The following is a 21,884-nucleotide window of genomic DNA, read 5'->3' as shown; positions in this document are numbered from 1 at the left end:
TGAAGGGAGTAGTGCATCGAGGATCATCCACTTAAGCGAGTACTGTATCTATGATCATTCCAATGAAGGGACCAGTGCATCCAGGATCATCCCCTGAAGGGAGTAGTGCATCCAGGATCATCCCCTGAAGGGGCCGGGCATCCAGGATCATCTCCTGAAGGGAGTAGTGCATCCAGGATCATCCCATGAAGGGACAGGTGCATCCAAGATCATCCCATGAAGGGAGTAGTGCATCCAGGATAATCCCCTTAAGGGAGTAGTGCATCCAGGATCATCCCATGAAGAGACAGGTGCATCCAAGATCATCCCATGAAGGGACAGGTGCATCCAAGATCATCCCCTGAAGGGACAGGTGCATCCAGAATCATCCCCTGAAGGGAGTAGTGTATTCAGGATCATCCCATGAAGGGACAAGTGCATCCAAGATCATCCCATGAAGGGAGTAGTGCATCGAGGATCATCCACTTAAGCGAGTACTGTATCTATGATCATTCCAATGAAGGGACCAGTGCATCCAGGATCATCCCCTGAAGGGAGTAGTGCATCCAGGATCATCCCCTGAAGGGGCCGGGCATCCAGGATCATCTCCTGAAGGGAGTAGTGCATCCAGGATCATCCCATGAAGGGACAGGTGCATCCAAGATCATCCCATGAAGGGAGTAGTGCATCCAGGATAATCCCCTTAAGGGAGTAGTGCATCCAGGATCATCCCATGAAGAGACAGGTGCATCCAAGATCATCCCATGAAGGGACAGGTGCATCCAAGATCATCCCCTGAAGGGACAGGTGCATCCAGAATCATCCCCTGAAGGGACAGGTGCATCCAGAATCATCCCATGAAGGGACAGGTGCATCCAAGATCATCCCATGAAGGGACAGGTGCATCCAAGATCATCCCATGAAGGGACTGGTGCATCCAAGATCATCCCATGAAGGGACTGGTGCATCCAAGATCATCCCATGAAGGGAGTAGTGCACCCAGGATCATCCCCTTAAGGGAGTAGTGCATCCAGGATCATCCCATGAAGGGACAGGTGCATCCAGGATCATCCCATGACGGGACAGGCGCATCCAGGATCATCCCCTGAAGGGAGTAGTGCATCCAGGATCATCCCCTGTAGTGCATCCAGGATCATCTCCTGAAGAGAGTAGTGCATCCAGGATCATCCCCTGTAGTGTATCCAGGATCATCCCCTGTAGTGCATCCAGGATCATGCCCTGAAGGGAGTAGTGCATCCAGAATCATTCCCTGTAGTGCATCCAGGATCATCCCCTGAAGGGAGTAGTGCATCCAGGATCATCCCCTGAAGGGACAGGTGCATCCAGGATCATCCCATGAAGGGACAGGTGCATCCAGGATCATCCCATGAAGGGACAGGTGCATCCAGGATCATCCCCTGAAGGGAGTAGTGCATCCAGGATCATCCCATGAAGGGACCGGTGCATCCAGGATCATCCCCTGAAGGGAGTAGTGCATCCAGGATCATCCCTTGAAGGGACAGGTGCATTCAGGATCATCCCTTGAAGGGACAGATGCATATAGGATCATCCCATGAAGGGACCGGTGAAGGGACCGGTGCATCCAGGATCATCCCATGAAGGGACAGGTGCATCCAGGATCATCCCATGAAGGGACAGGTGCATCCAGGATCATCCCATGAAGGGACAGGTGCATCCAGGATCATCCCATGAAGGGACCAGTGCATCTAGGATCATCCCATGAAGGGACCGGTGCATCCAGGATCATACCATGAAGGGACCGGTGCATCCAGGATCATACCATGAAGGGACCGGTGCATCCAGGATCATCCCCTGAAGGGAGTAGTGCATCCAGGATCATCCACTGAAGGGACCGGAGCATCCAGGATCATCCCCTAAAGGGAGTAGTGCATCCAGGATCATCCCCTAAAGGGAGTAGTGCATCCAGGATCATCCCATGAAGGGACAGGTGCATCCAGGATCATCCAATGAAGGGACTGATGCATCCAGGGTCATCCCATGAAGGGACAGGTGCATCCAGAAGCATCCCCTGAAGGGAGTAGTGTATTCAGGATCATTCCATGAAGGGACAGGTGCATCCAAGATCATCCCATGAAGGGAGTAGTGCATCCAGGATCATCCCATGAAGGGACAGGTGCACCCAAGATCATCCCATGAAGGGACAGGTGCATCCAGGATCATCCCATGAAGGGATTAGTGCATCCATGATGATCCCATGAAGGGACAGGTGCATCCAAGATCATCCCATGAAGGGACTGGTGCATCCAAGATCATCCCATGAAGGGACTGGTGCATCCAAGATCATCCCCTGAAGGGACTGGTGCATCCAAGATCATCCCCTGAAGGGACTGGTGCATCCAGGATCATCCCATGAAGGGACTGATGCATCCAGAATCATCCCCTGAAGGGACAGGTGATTCCAGAATCATCCCCTGAAGGGAGTAGTGCATTCAGGATCATCCCATGAAGGGACAGGTGCATCCAGGATCATCCCATGAAGTGAGTAGTGCATCCAGGATCATCCCCTTAAGGGAGTAGTGCATCCAGGATCATCCCCTTAAGGGAGTAGTGCATCCAGAATCATCCCATGAAGGGACAGGTGGATCCAAGATCATCCCATGAAGGGACAGGTGGATCCAAGATCATCCCCTGAAGGGAGTAGTGCATTCAGGATCATCCCATGAAGGGACAGGTGCATCCAGGATCATCCCATGAAGTGAGTAGTGCATCCAGGATCATCCCCTTAAGGGAGTAGTGCATCCAGAATCATCCCATGAAGGGACAGGTGGATCCAAGATCATCCCATGAAGGGACAGGTGGATCCAAGATCATCCCATGAAGGGACAGGTGGATCCAAGATCATCCCATGAAGGGACAGGTGGATCCAAGATCATCCCATGAAGGGACAGGTGGATCCAAGATCATCCCATGAAGGGACAGGTGGATCCAAGATCATCCCATGAAGGGACAGGTGGATCCAAGATCATCCCATGAAGGGACAGGTGCATCCAGGATCATCCCATGAAGGGACAGGCGCATCCTGGATCATCCCCTGAAGGGAGTAGTGCATCCAGGATCATCCCCTGAAGGGGCCGATGCATCCAGGATCATCCCCTGAAGGGAGTAGTGCATCCAGGATCATCCCCTGAAGGGACAGGTGCATCCAGGATCAACCCATGAAGGGTGGAGTGCATCCAGGATCATGCCATGAAGGGATAGATGCATCCAGGATCATCCCCTGAAGGGGCCGATGCATCCAGGATCATCCCCTGAAGGGAGTAGTGCATCCAGGATCATCCCCTGAAGGGACAGGTGCATCCAGGATCAACCCATGAAGGGAGTAGTGCATCCAGGATAATACCCTGAAGGGAGTAGTGCATCTAGGATCATCCACTGAAGGGACTGGAGCATCCAGGATCATCCCCTGAAGGGCAGGTGCATCCAAGATCATCCCATGACGGGACAAGCACATCCAGGATCATCCCCTGAAGGGAGTAGTGCATCCAGGATCATCCCCTGTAGGGAGTAGTGCATCCAGGATCATCCCCTGAAGGGAGTAGTGCATCCAGGATCATCCCCTGAAGGGACAGGTGCATCCAAGATCATCCCATGAAGGGACCGGTGCACCAGGATCATCCCATGAAGGGACAGGTGCATCCAGGATCATCCCATGAAGGGACAGGTGCATCCAGGATCATCCCCTGAAGGGAGTAGTGCATCCAGGATCATCCCCTGAAGGGAGTAGTGCATCCATGATCCTCCCATGAAAGGGCCGATGCATCCAGGATCATCCCCTGAAGGGAGTAGTGCATCCAGGATCATCCACTGAAGGGACCGGAGCATCCAGGATCATCCCCTGAAGGGACAGGTGCATCCAGGATAATCCCATGAAGGGACAGGCACATCCAGGATCATCCCCTGAAGGGAGTAGTGCATCCAGGATGATCCCCTGAAGGGAGAGGTGCATCCAGAATCATCCCATGAAGGGACAGGTGCATCCAGGATCATCCCAATGAAGGGACCGGTGCATCCAGGATCATCCCATGAAGGGACCGATGCATCCAGGGTCATCCCATGAAGGGACAGATGCATCCAGGGTCATCCATGAAGGGACAGATGCATCCAGGGTCATCCATGAAGGGACAGGTGCATCCAGAATCATCCCCTGAAGGGAGTAGTGTATTCAGGATCATCCCATGAAGGGACAAGTGCATCCAAGATCATCCCATGAAGGGAGTAGTGCATCGAGGATCATCCACTTAAGGGAGTACTGTATCTATGATCATCTCAATGAAGGGACCAGTGCATCCAGGATCATCCCCTGAAGGGAGTAGTGCATCCAGGATCATCCCCTGAAGGGGCCGATGCAGCCAGGATCATCTCCTGAAGGGAGTAGTGCATCCAGGATCATCCCATGAAGGGACAGGTGCATCCAAGATCATCCCATGAAGGGAGTAGTGCATCCAGGATAATCCCCTTAAGGGAGTAGTGCATCCAGGATCATCCCATGAAGAGACAGGTGCATCCAAGATCATCCCATGAAGGGACAGGTGCATCCAAGATCATCCCCTGAAGGGACAGGTGCATCCAGAATCATCCCCTGAAGGGACAGGTGCATCCAGAATCATCCCCTGAAGGGAGTAATGCATTCAGGATCATCCCATGAAGGGACAGGTGCATCCAAGATCATCCCATTAAGGGACAGGTGCATCCAAGATCATCCCATGAAGGGACTGGTGCATCCAAGATCATCCCATGAAGGGAGTAGTGCATCCAGGATCATCCCCTTAAGGGAGTAGTGCATCCAGGATCATCCTATGAAGGGACAGGTGCATCCAGGATCATCCCATGAAGGGACAGGCGCATCCAGGATCATCCCCTGAAGGGAGTAGTGCATCCAGGATCATCCCCTGTAGTGCATCCAGGATCATCCCCTGTAGTGCATCCAGGATCATCTCCTGAAGAGAGTAGTGCATCCAGGATCATCCCCTGTAGTGTATCCAGGATCATCCCCTGTAGTGCATCCAGGATCATGCCCTGAAGGAAATAGTGCATCCAGGATCATTCCCCTGTAGTGCATCCAGGATCATCCCCTGAAGGGAGTAGTGCATCCAGGATCATCCCCTGAAGGGACAGGTGCATCCAGGATCATCCCATGAAGGGACAGGTGCATCCAGGATCATCCCCTGAAGGGAGTAGTGCATCCATGATCATCCCCTGAAGGGGCCGATGCATCCAGGATCATCCCCTGAAGGGAGTAGTGCATCCAGGATCATCCCCTGAAGGGACAGGTGCATCCAGGATCAACCCATGAAGGGTGGAGTGCATCCAGGATCATGCCATGAAGGGATAGATGCATCCTGGATCATCCCCTGAAGGGAGTAGTGCATCCATGATCATCCCCTGAAAGGAGTGGTGCATCCATGATCATCCCCTGAAGGGAGTAGTGCATCCATGATCATCCCATGAAGGGGGTGATGCATCCATGATCATCCCATGAAGGGGGTGATGCATCCATGATCATCCCATGAAGGGACAGGCGCATCCAGGATCATCCCCTGAAGGGAGTAGTGCATCCAGGATCATCCCCTGAAGGGAGTAGTGCATCCAGGATCATCCCCTGAAGGGAGTAGTGCATCCATGATCATCCCATGAAGTGGCTGATGCATCCAGGATCATCCCCTGAAGGGAGTAGTGCATCCAGGATCATCCCCTGAAGGGACAGGTACATTCAAGATCATCCCATGAAGGGACCGGTGCATCCAAGATCATCCCATGAAGGGACCGCTGCATCCAGGATAATCCCCTGAAGGGAGTAGTGCATCCAGGATCATCCCATGAAGGGACCGGTGCATCCAGGATCATCCCCTGAAGGGAGTAGTGCATCTATGATCATCCCATGAAGGGACCAGTGCATCCAGGATTATCCCCTGAAGGGAGTAGTGCATCCAGGATCATCTCATGATGGGACCGGTGCATCCAGGATCATCCCATTAAGGGACAGGTGCATCCAGGATCATCCCATTAAGGGACAGGTGCATCCAAGATCATCCCATGAAGGGACCGGTGCATCCAAGATCATCCCATGAAGGGACCGGTGCATCCAAGATCATCCCTTGAAGGGACCGATGCATCCAAGATCATCCCATGAAGGGACCGGTGCATCCAAGATCATCCCATGAAGGGAGTGGTGCATCAAGGATCATCCCATGAAGGGAGCAGTGCATTCAGGATCATCCCATGAAGGGACAGGTGCATCCAGGATCATCCCCTGAAGGGAGTAGTGCATCCAGGATCATCCCATGAAGGGACAGGTGCATCTAAGATCATCACATGAAGGGAGTAGTGGATCCAGGATCATCCCCTTAAGGGAGTAGTGGATCCAGGATCATCCCATGAAGGGAGTAGTGCATCCAGGATCATCCCATGAAGGGACAGGTGCATCCAGAATCATCCCCTGAAGGGACAGGTGCATCCAGAATCATCCCCTGAAGGGACATGTGCATCCAGAATCATCCCCTGAAGGGAGTAGTGCATTCAGGATCATCCCATGAAGGGAGAGGTGGATCCAAGATCATCCCATGAAGGGACAGGTGGATCCAAGATCATCCCATGAAGGGACAGGTGGATCCAAGATCATCCCATGAAGGGACAGGTGGATCCAAGATCATCCCATGAAGGGACAGGTGGATCCAAGATCATCCCATGAAGGGACAGGTGGATCCAAGATCATCCCATGAAGGGACAGGTGGATCCAAGATCATCCCATGAAGGGACAGGTGGATCCAAGATCATCCCATGAAGGGACAGGTGGATCCAAGATCATCCCATGAAGGGACAGGTGGATCCAAGATCATCCCATGAAGGGACAGGTGAATCCAGGATCATCCCATGAAGGGACAGGCGCATCCTGGATCATCCCCTGAAGGGAGTAGTGCATCCAGGATCATCCACTGTAGTGCATCCAGGATCATCCCCTGAAGGGAGTAGTGCATCAATGATCATCCCATGAAGGGGCCGATGCATCCAGGATCATCCCCTGAAGGGAGTAGTGCATCCAGGAACATCCCCTGAAGGGACAGGTGCATCCAGGATCATGTTTAAACAATAAGGAGGGTGTTTAGGGGAATTTTTATTGACCTATCATTGCTACAATCCCTGGATACTATAAAAAACACATAACAGCAGTGGGTCAGAAATGAATAAAGCTATCTATAGGAACTGTGCATTCACATCAGGATACAATCACGAAATCCAAGTAACTCATGGTGAAAAAATTGTGTTCCCATCAGATACCCATCCTGTACCGCCCTACATCATTTGGGATCCTTCACCCGAAGGAAGTGGATGCGTATCCACTATGGATTAGGTAGATTGTAGCCTAACATCTATGAAGGATACAGAGATGTGATGAAAGGAAAGTAGTATCAGGGGGTAAACTGACTAGCAGTGCAAAGAAATTAGTGGAAGTGCTGTGTGCAAAAATATGTGGATAAATTAAGATTGGGTTGCGGAAATGGAATTACAGACAGGTGCATCCTGGATCATCCCCTGAAGGGAGTAGTGCATCCATGATCATCCCCTGAAGGGGCCGATGCATCCAGGATCATCCCCTGAAGGGAGTAGTGCATCCAGGATCATCCCCTGAAGGGACAGGTGCATCCAGGATCAACCCATGAAGGGTGGAGTGCATCCAGGATCATCCCCTGAAGGGAGTGGTGCATCCATGATCATCCCCTGAAGGGAGTAGTGCATCCATGATCATCCCATGAAGGGGGTGATGCATCCATGATCATCCCATGAAGGGGGTGATGCATCCATGATCATCCCATGAAGGGGGTGATGCATCCATGATCATCCCATGAAGGGACAGGCGCATCCAGGATCATCCCCTGAAGGGAGTAGTGCATCCAGGATCATCCCCTGAAGGGAGTAGTGCATCCAGGATCATCCCCTGAAGGGAGTAGTGCATCCATGATCATCCCATGAAGTGGCTGATGCATCCAGGATCATCCCCTGAAGGGAGTAGTGCATCCAGGATCATCCCCTGAAGGGACAGGTGCATCCAGGATCATCCCCTGAAGGGACAGGTACATTCAAGATCATCCCATGAAGGGACCGGTGCATCCAAGATCATCCCATGAAGGGACCGCTGCATCCAGGATAATCCCCTGAAGGGAGTAGTGCATCCAGGATCATCCCATGAAGGGACCGGTGCATCCAGGATCATCCCCTGAAGGGAGTAGTGCATCTATGATCATCCCATGAAGGGACCAGTGCATCCAGGATTATCCCCTGAAGGGAGTAGTGCATCCAGGATCATCTCATGATGGGACCGGTGCATCCAGGATCATCCCATTAAGGGACAGGTGCATCCAGGATCATCCCATTAAGGGACAGGTGCATCCAAGATCATCCCATGAAGGGACCGGTGCATCCAAGATCATCCCATGAAGGGACCGGTGCATCCAAGATCATCCCTTGAAGGGACCGGTGCATCCAAGATCATCCCATGAAGGGACCGGTGCATCCAAGATCATCCCATGAAGGGAGTGGTGCATCCAGGATCATCCCATGAAGGGAGCAGTGCATTCAGGATCATCCCATGAAGGGACAGGTGCATCCAGGATCATCCCCTGAAGGGAGTAGTGCATCCAGGATCATCCCATGAAGGGACAGGTGCATTCAAGATCATCCCATGAAGGGAGTAGTGGATCCAGGATCATCCCCTTAAGGGAGTAGTGGATCCAGGATCATCCCCTTAAGGGAGAAGTGGATCCAGGATCATCCCATGAAGGGAGTAGTGGATCCAGGATCATCCCATGAAGGGAGTAGTGCATCCAGGATCATCCCATGAAGGGACAGGTGCATCCAGAATCATCCCCTGAAGGGACAGGTGCATCCAGAATCATCCCCTGAAGGGACAGGTGCATCCAGAATCATCCCCTGAAGGGACATGTGCATCCAGAATCATCCCCTGAAGGGAGTAGTGCATTCAGGATCATCCCATGAAGGGACAGGTGGATCCAAGATCATCCCATGAAGGGACAGGTGGATCCAAGATCATCCCATGAAGGGACAGGTGGATCCAAGATCATCCCATGAAGGGACAGGTGGATCCAAGATCATCCCATGAAGGGACAGGTGGATCCAAGATCATCCCATGAAGGGACAGGTGAATCCAGGATCATCCTATGAAGGGACAGGCGCATCCTGGATCATCCCCTGAAGGGAGTAGTGCATCCAGGATCATCCACTGTAGTGCATCCAGGATCATCCCCTGAAGGGAGTAGTGCATCCATGATCATCCCATGAAGGGGCCGATGCATCCAGGATCATCCCCTGAAGGGAGTAGTGCATCCAGGAACATCCCCTGAAGGGACAGGTGCATCCAGGATGGATCATGTTTAAACAATAAGGAGGGTGTTTAGGGGAATTTTTATTACCTACCATTGCTACAATCCCTGGATACTATAAAAAACACATAGCAGTGGGTCAGAAATGAATAAAGCTATCTATAGGAACTGTGCATTCACATCAGGATACAATCACGAAATCCAAGTAATTCGTGGTGAAAAAATTGTGTTCCCATCAGATACCCATCCTGTACTGCCCTACAGCATTTGGGATCCTTCACCCGAAGGAAGTGGATGCGTATCCACTATGGATTAGGTAGATTGTAGCCTAACATCTATGAAGGATACTGAGTTGTGATGAAAGGAAAGTAGTATCAGGGGATAAACTGACTAGCAGTGCAAAGAAATTGGTGGAAGTGCTGTGTGCAAAAATATGGATAAATTAAGATTGGGTTGCGGAAATGGAATTACAGACAGGTGCATCCTGGATCATCCCCTGAAGGGAGTAGTGCATCCAGGATCATCCCCTGAAGGGAGTAGTGCATCCAGGATCATCCCCTGAAGGGACAGGTGCATCCAGGATCATCCTCTGAAGGGACAGGTGCATCCTGGATCATCCCATGAAGGGAGTAGTGCATCCAGGATCATCCCATGAAGGGACAGGTGCACCCAAGATCATCCCATGAAGGGACAGGTGCATCCAGGATCATCCCATGAAGGGATTAGTGCATCCATGATGATCCCATGAAGGGACAGGTGCATCCAAGATCATCCCATGAAGGGACTGGTGCATCCAAGATCATCCCATGAAGGGACTGGTGCATCCAAGATCATCCCCTGAAGGGACTGGTGCATCCAGGATCATCCCATGAAGGGACTGATGCATCCAGAATCATCCCCTGAAGGGACAGGTGATTCCAGAATCATCCCCTGAAGGGAGTAGTGCATTCAGGATCATCCCATGAAGGGACAGGTGCATCCAGGATCATCCCATGAAGTGAGTAGTGCATCCAGGATCATCCCCTTAAGGGAGTAGTGCATCCAGGATCATCCCATGAAGGGACAGGTGGATCCAAGATCATCCCATGAAGGGACAGGTGGATCCAAGATCATCCCATGAAGGGACAGGTGGATCCAAGATCATCCCATGAAGGGACAGGTGGATCCAAGATCATCCCATGAAGGGACAGGTGGATCCAAGATCATCCCATGAAGGGACAGGTGGATCCAAGATCATCCCATGAAGGGACAGGTGGATCCAAGATCATCCCATGAAGGGACAGGTGGATCCAGGATCATCCCATGAAGGGACAGGTGCATCCAGGATCATCCCATGAAGGGACAGGCGCATCCTGGATCATCCCCTGAAGGGAGTAGTGCATCCAGGATCATCCACTGTAATGCATCCAGGATCATCCCCTGAAGGGAGTAGTGCATCCAGGAACATCCCCTGAAGGGACAGGTGCATCCAGGATCATGTTTAAACAATAAGGAGGGTGTTTAGGGGAATTTTTATTGACCCATCATTGCTACAATCCCTGGATACTATAAAAAACACATAACAGCAGTGGGTCAGAAATGAATAAAGCTATCTATAGGAACTGTGCATTCACATCAGGATACAATCACGAAATCCAAGTAACTCGTGGTGAAAAAATTGTGTTCCCATCAGATACCCATCCTGTACCGCCCTACATCATTTGGGATCCTTCACCCGAAGGAAGTGGATGCGTATCCACTATGGATTAGGTAGATTGTAGCCTAACATCTATGAAGGATACAGAGATGTGATGAAAGGAAAGTAGTATCAGGGGGTAAACTGACTAGCAGTGCAAAGAAATTAGTGGAAGTGCTGTGTGCAAAAATATGTGGATAAATTAAGATTGGGTTGCGGAAATGGAATTACAGACAGGTGCATCCTGGATCATCCCCTGAAGGGGCCGATGCATCCAGGATCATCCCCTGAAGGGAGTAGTGCATCCAGGATCATCCCCTGAAGGGACAGGTGCATCCAGGATCAACCCATGAAGGGTGGAGTGCATCCAGGATCAACCCATGAAGGGTGGAGTGCATCCAGGATCATGCCATGAAGGGATAGATGCATCCTGGATCATTCCCTGAAGGGAGTAGTGCATCCATGATCATCCCCTGAAGGGAGTGGTGCATCCATGATCATCCCCTGAAGGGAGTAGTGCATCCATGATCATCCCATGAAGGGGGCGATGCATCCATGATCATCCCATGAAGGGGGCGATGCATCCATGATCATCCCATGAAGGGACAGGCGCATCCAGGATCATCCCCTGAAGGGAGTAGTGCATCCAGGATCATCCCCTGAAGGGAGTAGTGCATCCAGGATCATCCCCTGAAGGGAGTAGTGCATCCATGATCATCCCATGAAGTGGCTGATGCATCCAGGATCATCCCCTGAAGGGAGTAGTGCATCCAGGATCATCCCCTGAAGGGACAGGTACATTCAAGATCATCCCATGAAGGGACCGGTGCATCCAAGATCATCCCATGAAGGGACCGCTGCATCCAGGATAATCACCTGAAGGGAGTAGTGCATCCAGGATCATCCCATGAAGGGACCGGTGCATCCAGGATCATCCCCTGAAGGGAATAGTGCATCTATGATCATCCCATGAAGGGACCAGTGCATCCAGGATTATCCCCTGAAGGGAGTAGTGCATCCAGGATCATCTCATGATGGGACCGGTGCATCCAGGATCATCCCATTAAGGGACAGGTGCATCCAGGATCATCCCATTAAGGGACAGGTGCATCCAAGATCATCCCATGAAGGGAGCAGTGCATCCAAGATCATCCCATGAAGGGACCGGTGCATCCAAGATCATCCCATGAAGGGAGTGATGCATCCAGGATCATCCCCTGAAGGGAGCAGTGCATTCAGGATCATCCCATGAAGGGACAGGTGCATCCAGGATCATCCCCTGAAGGGAGTAGTGCATCCAGGATCATCCCATGAAGGGACAGGTGCATCCAAGATCATCCCATGAAGGGAGTAGTGGATCCAGGATCATCCCCTTAAGGGAGTAGTGGATCCAGGATCATCCCATGAAGGGAGTAGTGTATCCAGGATCATCCCATGAAGGGACAGGTGCATCCAGAATCATCCCCTGAAGGGACAGGTGCATCCAGAATCATCCCCTGAAGGGACATGTGCATCCAGAATCATCCCCTGAAGGGACATGTGCATCCAGGATCATCCCATGAAGGGACAGGTGCATCCAGGATCATCCCCTGAAGGGAGTAGTGCATCCAGGATCATCCCATGAAGGGACAGGTGGATCCAAGATCATCCCATGAAGGGACAGGTGAATCCAGGATCATCCCATGAAGGGACAGGTGAATCCAGGATCATCCCATGAAGGGACAGGTGCATCCTGGATCATCCCCTGAAGGGAGTAGTGCATCCAGGATCATCCACTGTAGTGCATCCAGGATCATCCCCTGAAGGGAGTAGTGCATCCATGATCATCCCATGAAGGGGCCGATGCATCCAGGATCATCCCCTGAAGGGAGTAGTGCATCCAGGAACATCCCCTGAAGGGACAGGTGCATCCAGGATGGATCATGTTTAAACAATAAGGAGGGTATTTAGGGAATTTTTATTGACCTACCATTGCTACAATCCCTGGATACTATAAAAAACACATAGCAGTGGGTCAGAAATGAATAAAGCTATCTATAGGAACTGTGCATTCACATCAGGATACAATCACGAAATCCAAGTAATTCGTGGTGAAAAAATTGTGTTCCCATCAGATACCCATCCTGTACTGCCCTACAGCATTTGGGATCCTTCACCCGAAGGAAGTGGATGCGTATCCACTATGGATTAGGTAGATTGTAGCCTAACATCTATGAAGGATACTGAGTTGTGATGAAAGGAAAGTAGTATCAGGGGATAAACTGACTAGCAGGGCAAAGAAATTGGTGGAAGTGCTGTGTGCAAAAATATGGATAAATTAAGATTGGGTTGCGGAAATGGAATTACAGACAGGTGCATCCTGGATCATCCCCTGAAGGGAGTAGTGCATCCATGATCATCCCCTGAAGGGAGTAGTGCATCCATGGTCATCCCCTGAAGGGGCCGATGCATCCAGGATCATCCCCTGAAGGGAGTAGTGCATCCAAGATCATCCCCTGAAGGGACAGGTGCATCCAGGATCATCCCCTGAAGGGACAGGTGCATCCTGGATCATCCCATGAAGGGAGTAGTGCATCCATGATCATCCCCTGAAGGGAGTAGTGCATCCATGATCATCCCCTGAAGGGAGTGGTGCATCCATGATCATCCCCTGAAGGGAGTAGTGCATCCATGATCATCCCATGAAGGGGGCGATGCATCCAGGATCATCCCATGAAGGGACAGGCGCATCCAGGATCATCCCCTGAAGGGAGTAGTGCATCCAGGATCATCCCCTGAAGGGAGTAGTGCATCCAGGATCATCCCATGAGGTGGCTGATGCATCCAGGATCATCCCTCGAAGGGAGTAGTGCATCCAGGATCATCCCCTGAAGGGACAGGTACATTCAAGATCATCCCATGAAGGGACCGGTGCATCCAAGATCATCCCATGAAGGGACCGCTGCATCCAGGATAATCCCCTGAAGGGAGTAGTGCATCCAGGATCATCCCATGAAGGGACCGGTGCATCCAAGATAATCCCCTGAAGGGAGTAGTGCATCCAGGATCATCTCATGAAGGGACCGGTGCATCCAGGATCATCCCATGAAGGGATGGGTGCATCCAGGATCATCCCATTAAGGGACGGGTGCATCCAGGATCATCCCATTGAGGAACAGGTGCATCCAAAATCATCCCATGGAGGGACCAGTGCATCCAAGATCATCCCATGAAGGGACCGGTGCATCCAAGATTATCCCATGAAGAGAGTGGTGCATCCAGGATCATCCCCTGAAGGGAGCAGTGCATTCAGGATCATCCCATGAAGGGACAGGTGCATCCAGGATCATCCCCTGAAGGGAGTAGTGCATCCAGGATCATCCCATGAAGGGACAGGTGCATCCAAGATCATCCCATGAAGGGACAGGTGCATCCAAGATCATCCCATGAAGGGACAGGTGCATCCAGAATCATCCCCTGAAGGGACAGGTGCATACAGAATCATCCCCTGAAGTGAGTAATGCATCCAGAATCATCCCCTGAAGGGAGTAGTGCATCCAGAATCATCCCCTGAAGGGTGTAGTGCATCCAGGATCATCCCCTGAAGGGACAGGTGCATCCAAGATCATCCCATGAAGGGACCGGTGCACCAGGATCATCCCATGAAGGGACAGGTGCATCCAGGATCATCCCATGAAGGGACAGGTGCATCCAGGATCATCCCATGAAGGGACAGGTGCATCCAGAATCATCCCCTGAAGGGAGTAGTGTATTCAGGATCATCCCATGAAGGGACAAGTGCATCCAGGATCATCCCATGAAGGGAGTAGTGCATCCAGGATCATCCACTTAAGGGAGTACTGTATCCAGGATCATCCCAATGAAGGGACCAGTGCATCCAGGATCATCCCCTGAAGGGAGTAGTGCATCCAGGATCATCCCCTGAAGGGAGTAGTGCATCCATGATCCTCCCATGAAAGGGCCGATGCATCCAGGATCATCCCCTGAAGGGAGTAGTGCATCCAGGATCATCCCCTGAAGGGACAGGTGCATCCAGGATCATCCCATGAAGGGACAGGTGCATCCAGGATCATCCCATGAAGGGACAGGTGCATCCAGAATCATCCCCTGAAGGGAGTAGTGTATTCAGGATCATCCCATGAAGGGACAAGTGCATCCAGGATCATCCCATGAAGGGAGTAGTGCATCCAGGATCATCCACTTAAGGGAGTACTGTATCCAGGATCATCCCAATGAAGGGACCAGTGCATCCAGGATCATCCCCTGAAGGGAGTAGTGCATCCAGGATCATCCCATGAAGGGACAGGTGCATCCAGGATCATCCCATGAAGGGACCGATGCATCCAGGGTCATCCCATGAAGAAACAGGTGCATCCAGAATCATCCCCTGAAGGGAGTAGTGTATTCAGGATCATCCCATGAAGGGACCGGTGCATCCAGGATCATCCCATGAAGGGACCGGTGCATCCAGGATCATCCCCTGAAGGGACCGGTGCATCCAGGATCATCCCCTTAAGGGAGTAGTGCATCCAGGATCATCCCATGAAGGGACAGGTGCATCCAAGATCATCCCATGAAGGGACAGGCGCATCCAGGATCATCCCATGAAGGGACAGGCGCATCCAGGATCATCCCATGAAGGGACAGGCGCATCCAGGATCATCCCCTGAAGGGAGTAGTGCATCCAGGATCATCCCCTGTAGTGCATCCTGGATCATCCCCTGAAGGGAGTAGTGCATCCAGGATCATCCCCTGTAGTGCATCCAGGATCATCCCCTGAAGGGACCGGTGCATCCAGGATCATCCCCTGAAGGGACACGTGCATCCAGGATCATCCCCTGAAGGGACAGGTGCATCCAGGATCATCCCATGAAGGGGCCGGTGCATCCAGGATCATCCCCTGAAGGGAGTAGTGCATCCAGGATCATCCCATGAAGGGACCAGTGAATCAAGGATCATCCCCTGGAAGGGAGTAGTGCATCCAGGATCATCCCCTTAAGGGAGTAGTGCATCCAGGATCATCCCCTGAAGGGGCCGATGCATCCAGGATCATCCCCTGAAGGGAGTAGTGCATCCAGGATCATCCCCTGAAGGGACAGGTGCATCCAAGATCATCCCATGAAGGGACCGGTGCACCAGGATCATCCCATGAAGGGACCGGTGCATCCAGGATCATCCCATGAAGGGACCGGTGCATCCAGGATCATCCCATGAAGGGACCGGTGCATCCAGGATCATGCCCTGAAGGGAGTAGTGCATCCAGGATCATCCCCTAAAGGGAGTAGTGCATCCAGGATCATCCCATGAAGGGACAGGTGCATCCAGGATCATCCCATGAAGGGACCGATGCATCCAGGGTCATCCCATGAAGAAACAGGTGCATCCAGGATCACCCCTGAAGGGAGTAGTGCATCCAGGATCATCCCATGAAGGGACAGGTGCACCCAAGATCATCCCATGAAGGGACAGGTGCACCCAAGATCATCCCATGAAGGGACCGATGCATCCAGGGTCATCCCATGAAGAAACAGGTGCATCCAGGATCACCCCTGAAGGGAGTAGTGCATCCAGGATCATCCCATGAAGGGACAGGTGCACCCAAGATCATCCCATGAAGGGACAGGTGCATCCAGGATCATCCCATGAAGGGATTAGTGCATTCAGGATCATCCCATGAAGGGACAGGTGCATCCAAGATCATCCCATGAAGGGACTGGTGCATCCAAGATCATCCCATGAAGGGACTGGTGCATCCAAGATCATCCCATGAAGGGACTGGTGCATCCAGGATCATCCCATGAAGGGACTGGTGCATCCAGGATCATCCCATGAAGGGACTGGTGCATCCAGGATCATCCCATGAAGGGACTGATGCATCCAGAATCCTCCCCTAAATGGCCAGGTGCATCCAGAATCATCCCCTGAAGGGAGTAGTGCATTCAGGATCATCCCATGAAGGGACAGGTGCATCCAGGATCATCCCCTAAAGGGAGTAGTGCATCCAGAATCATCCCATGAAGGGAGAGGTGGATCCAAGATCATCCCATGAAGGGAGAGGTGGATCCAAGATCATCCCATGAAGGGAGAGGTGGATCCAAGATCATCCCATGAAGGGAGAGGTGGATCCAAGATCATCCCATGAAGGGAGAGGTGGATCCAAGATCATCCCCTGAAGGGGCCGATGCATCCAAGATCATCCCCTGAAGGGGCTGATGCATCCAAGATCATCCCCTGAAGGGAGTAGTGCATCCAGGATCATCCCCTGAAGGGAGCAGTGCATCCAGGATCATCCCCTGAAGGGACAGGTGCATCCAGGATCATCCCATGAAGGGTGGAGTGCATCCAGGATCATCCCATGAAGGGATAGGTGCATCCTGGATCATCCCCTGAAGGGAGTAGTGCATCCACAATCATGCCCTGAAGGGAGTAGTGCATCCATGATCATCCCATGAAGGGGCCGATACATCCAGGATCATCCCTTGAAGGGGCTGATGCATCCAAGATCATCCCCTGAAGGGAGTAGTGCATCCAGGATCATCCCCTGAAGGGAGCAGTGCATCCAGGATCATCCCCTGAAGGGACAGGTGCATCCAAGATCATCCCATGAAGGGACAGGTGCATCCAGGATCATCCCATGAAGGGTGGAGTGCATCCTGGATCATCCCATGAAGGGAGTAGTGCATCCACAATCATGCCCTGAAGGGAGTAGTGCATCCATGATCATCCCATGAAGGGGCCGATACATCCAGGATCATCCCTTGAAGGGACAGGTGCATCCAGGATCATCCCTTGAAAGGACAGGTGCATCCAAGATCATCCCATGAAGGGACCTGTGCATCCAAGATCATCCCATGAAGGGACCTGTGCATCCAGGATCATCCCATGAAGGGACCGGTGCATCCAGGATCATCCCATGAAGGGACAGGCGCATTCAGGATCACCCCTGAAGGGAGTAGTGCATCCAGGATCATCCCCTGAAGGGAGTTGTGAATCCAGGATCATCCCCTGAAGGGAGTAGTGCATCCAGGATCATCCCATGAAGGGGCCGATGCATCCAGGATCATCCCCTGAAGGGAGTAGTGCATCCAGGATCATCCCATGAAGGGACCGGTGCATCCAGGATCATCCCATGTAGGGACAGGTGCATCCAGGATCATCCTCTGAAGGGAGTAGTGCATCCAGGATCATCCACTAAAGGGATCAGAGCATCCAGGATCATACCATGAAGGGACAGGTGCATCCAGGATCATACCATGAAGGGACCGGTGCATCCAGGATCATCCCATGAAGGGACAGGCGCATCCAGGATCATCCCCTGAAGGGAGTAGTGCATCCAGGATCATCCCCTGAAGGGAGTAGTGCATCTAGGATCATCCCATGAAGGGGCTGATGCATCCAGGATCACCCCTGAAGGGAGTAGTGCATCCAGGATCATCCCATGAAGGGACCGGTGCATCCAGGATCATCCCATGAAGGGACCGGTGCATCCAGGATCATCCCATGTAGGGACAGGTGCATCCAGGATCATCCTCTGAAGGGAGTAGTGTATCCAGGATCATCCACTGAAGGGATCGGAGCATCCAGGATCATCCCCTGAAGGGACAGGTGCATCCAGGATCATCCCCTGAAGGGATAGGCGCATCCAGGATCATCCCCTGAAGGGAGTAGTGCATCCAGGATCATCCCCTGAAGGGACAGGTGCATCCAGGATCATCCCATGAAGGGACAGGTGCATCCAGGATCATCCCCTGAAAGGAGTACTGCATCCAGGATCATCCTCTGAAGGGAGTAGTGTATCCAGGATCATCCACTGAAGGGATCGGAGCATCCAGGATCATCCCCTGAAGGGACAGGTGCATCCAGGATCATCCCCTGAAGGGATAGGCGCATCCAGGATCATCCCCTGAAGGGAGTAGTGCATCCAGGATCATCCCCTGAAGGGACAGGTGCATCCAGGATCATCCCATGAAGGGACAGGTGCATCCAGGATCATCCCCTGAAAGGAGTACTGCATCCAGGATCATCCCATGAAGGGAGTAGTGCATCCAGGATCATCCCCTGAAGGGAGTAGTGCATCCAGGATCATCCCCTGAAGGGAGTAGTGCATCCAGGATCATCCCATGAAGGGACAGGTGCATCCAAGATCATCCCATGAAGGGACCGGTGCATCCAAGATCATCCCATGAAGGGACCGGTGCATCCAAGATCATCCCATGAAGGGACCGGTGCATCCAGGATCATCCCATGAAGGGAGTGGTGCATCCAGGATCATCCCCTGAAGGGAGTGGTGTATCCAGGATCATCCCCTGAAGGGAGGAGTGCATTCAGGATCATCCCATGAAGGGACAGGTGCATCCAGGATCATCCCATGAAGGGACAAGTGCATCCAGGATCATCCCCTGAAAGGAGTACTGCATCCAGGATCATCCCATGAAGGGAGTAGTGCATCCAGGATCATCCCCTGAAGGGACTAGTGCATCCAGGATCATCCCCTTAAGGGAATAGTGCATCCAGGATCATCCCATGAAGGGACAGGTGCATCCAAGATCATCCCATGAAGGGAGTAGTGCATCCAGGATCATCCCATGAAGGGAGTAGTGCATCCAGGATCATCCCATGAAGGGACAGGTGCATCCAGGATCATCCCATGAAGGGACAGGTGCATCCAGGATCATCCCATGAAGGGACAGGTGCATCCAGGATCATCCCCTGAAGAGACAGGTGCATCCAGGATCATCCCCTGAAGGGAGTAGTGCATTCAGGATCATCCCATGAAGGGACAGGTGCATCCAGGACCATCCCATGAAGGGACAGGTGCATCCAGGACCATCCCATGAAGGGACAGGTGCATCCAGGATCATCCCCTGAAGGGACTAGTGCATCCAGGACCATCCCATGAAGGGACAGGTGCATCCAGGACCATCCCATGAAGGGACAGGTGCATCCAGGATCATCCCATGAAGGGAGTAGTGCATCCAGGATCATCCCATGAAGGGACAGGTGCATTCAGGATCATCCCATGAAGGGACAGGTGCATCCAGGATCATCCCATGAAGGGACCGGTGCATCCAGGATCATCCCATGAAGGGACCGGTGCATCCAGGATCATCCCATGAAGGGACCGGTGCATCCAGTATCATCCCATGAAGGCACCGGTGCATCCAGGATCATCCCATGAAGGGACTGGTGCATCCAGGATCATCCCATGAAGGGACCGGTGCATCCAGGATCATCCCATGAAGGGACAGGTGCATCCAGGATCATCCCCGGAAGGGAGTAGTGCATCCAGGATCATCCCATGAAGGGACCGGTGCATCCAGGATCATCCCCTGAAGGGAGTAGTGCATCCAGGATAATCCCTGAAGGGAGTAGTGCATCCAGGATCATCCCATGAAGGGACCAGTACATCCAGGATCATCCCATGAAGGGAGTAGTGCATCCAGGATCATCCCATGAAGGGGCCGGTGCATCCAAGATCATCCCCTGAATGGAGTAGTGCATCCAGGATCATCCCATGAAGGGACCAGTGCATCCAGGATCATCCCATGAAGGGAGTAGTGCATCCAGGATCATCCCCTTAAGGGAGTAGTGCATACAGGATCATCCCATGAAGGGACCAGTGCATCCAGGATCATCCCTTGAAGGGAGTAGTGCATTCAGGATCATCCCCTGAAGGGACAGGTGCATCCGGGATCATCCCATGAAGGGACAGGTGCATCCAAGATCATCCCATGAAGGGAGTAGTGCATCCAGGATCATCCCCTGAAGGGAGTAGTGCATCCAGGATCATCCCCTTAAGGGAGTAGTGCATACAGGATCATCCCCTTAAGGGAGTAGTGCATACAGGATCATCCCCTTAAGGGAGTAGTGCATACAGGATCATCCCCTGAAGGGACAGGTGCATCCAAGATCATCCCATGAAGGGACAGGTGCATCCAGGGTCATCCCATGAAGGGACAGGTGCATTTGGGATCATCCCCTGAAGGGATTAGGGCATCCATGATCATCCCATGAAGGGACTGATGCATCCAGAATCATCCCCTGAAGGGAGTAGTGCATTCAGGATCATCCCATGAAGGGACAGGTGCATCCAACATCATCCCATGAAGGGACCGGTGCATCCAAGATCATCCCATGAAGGGACCGGTGCATCCAAGATCATCCCATGAAGGGACCGGTGCATCCAAGATCATCCCATGAAGGGACCGGTGCATCCAAGATCATCCCATGAAGGGACTGGTGCATCCAGGATCATCCCCTGAAGGGACTAGTGCATCCAGGACCATCCCATGAAGGGACAGGTGCATCCAGAATCATCCCATGAAGGGAGTAGTGCATCCATGATCATCCCATGAAGGGACAGGTGCATCCAAGATCATCCCATGAAGGGACAGGTGCATCCAGGATCATCCCATGAAGGGACAGGTGCATCCAGGATCATCCCATGAAGGGACAGGTGCATCCAGGATCATCCCCTGAAGGGACAGGTGCATCCAAGATCATCCCATGAAGGGACAGGCACATCCAGGATCATCCCCCGAAGGGAGTAGTGCATCCAGGATCATCCCCTGTAGGGAGTAGTGCATCCAGGATCATCCCCTGAAGGGAGTAGTGCATCCAGGATCATCCCCTGAAGGGACAGGTGCATCCAAGATCATCCCATGAAGGGACCGGTGCACCAGGATCATCCCATGAAGGGACAGGTGCATCCAGGATCATCCCATGAAGTGACAGGTGCATCCAGGATCATCCCATGAAGGGACAGGTGCATCCGGAATCATCCCCTGAAGGGAGTAGTGTATTCAGGATCATCCCCTGAAGGGACAGGTGCATCCAGGATCATCCCATGAAGG

Source organism: Lissotriton vulgaris, chromosome 3_1 (assembly GCF_964263255.1).
Source record: "Lissotriton vulgaris chromosome 3_1, aLisVul1.2, whole genome shotgun sequence".
Classification (NCBI taxonomy): Eukaryota; Metazoa; Chordata; class Amphibia; order Caudata; family Salamandridae; genus Lissotriton; species Lissotriton vulgaris.
Note: the sequence above shows the minus strand (reverse complement) of the source record.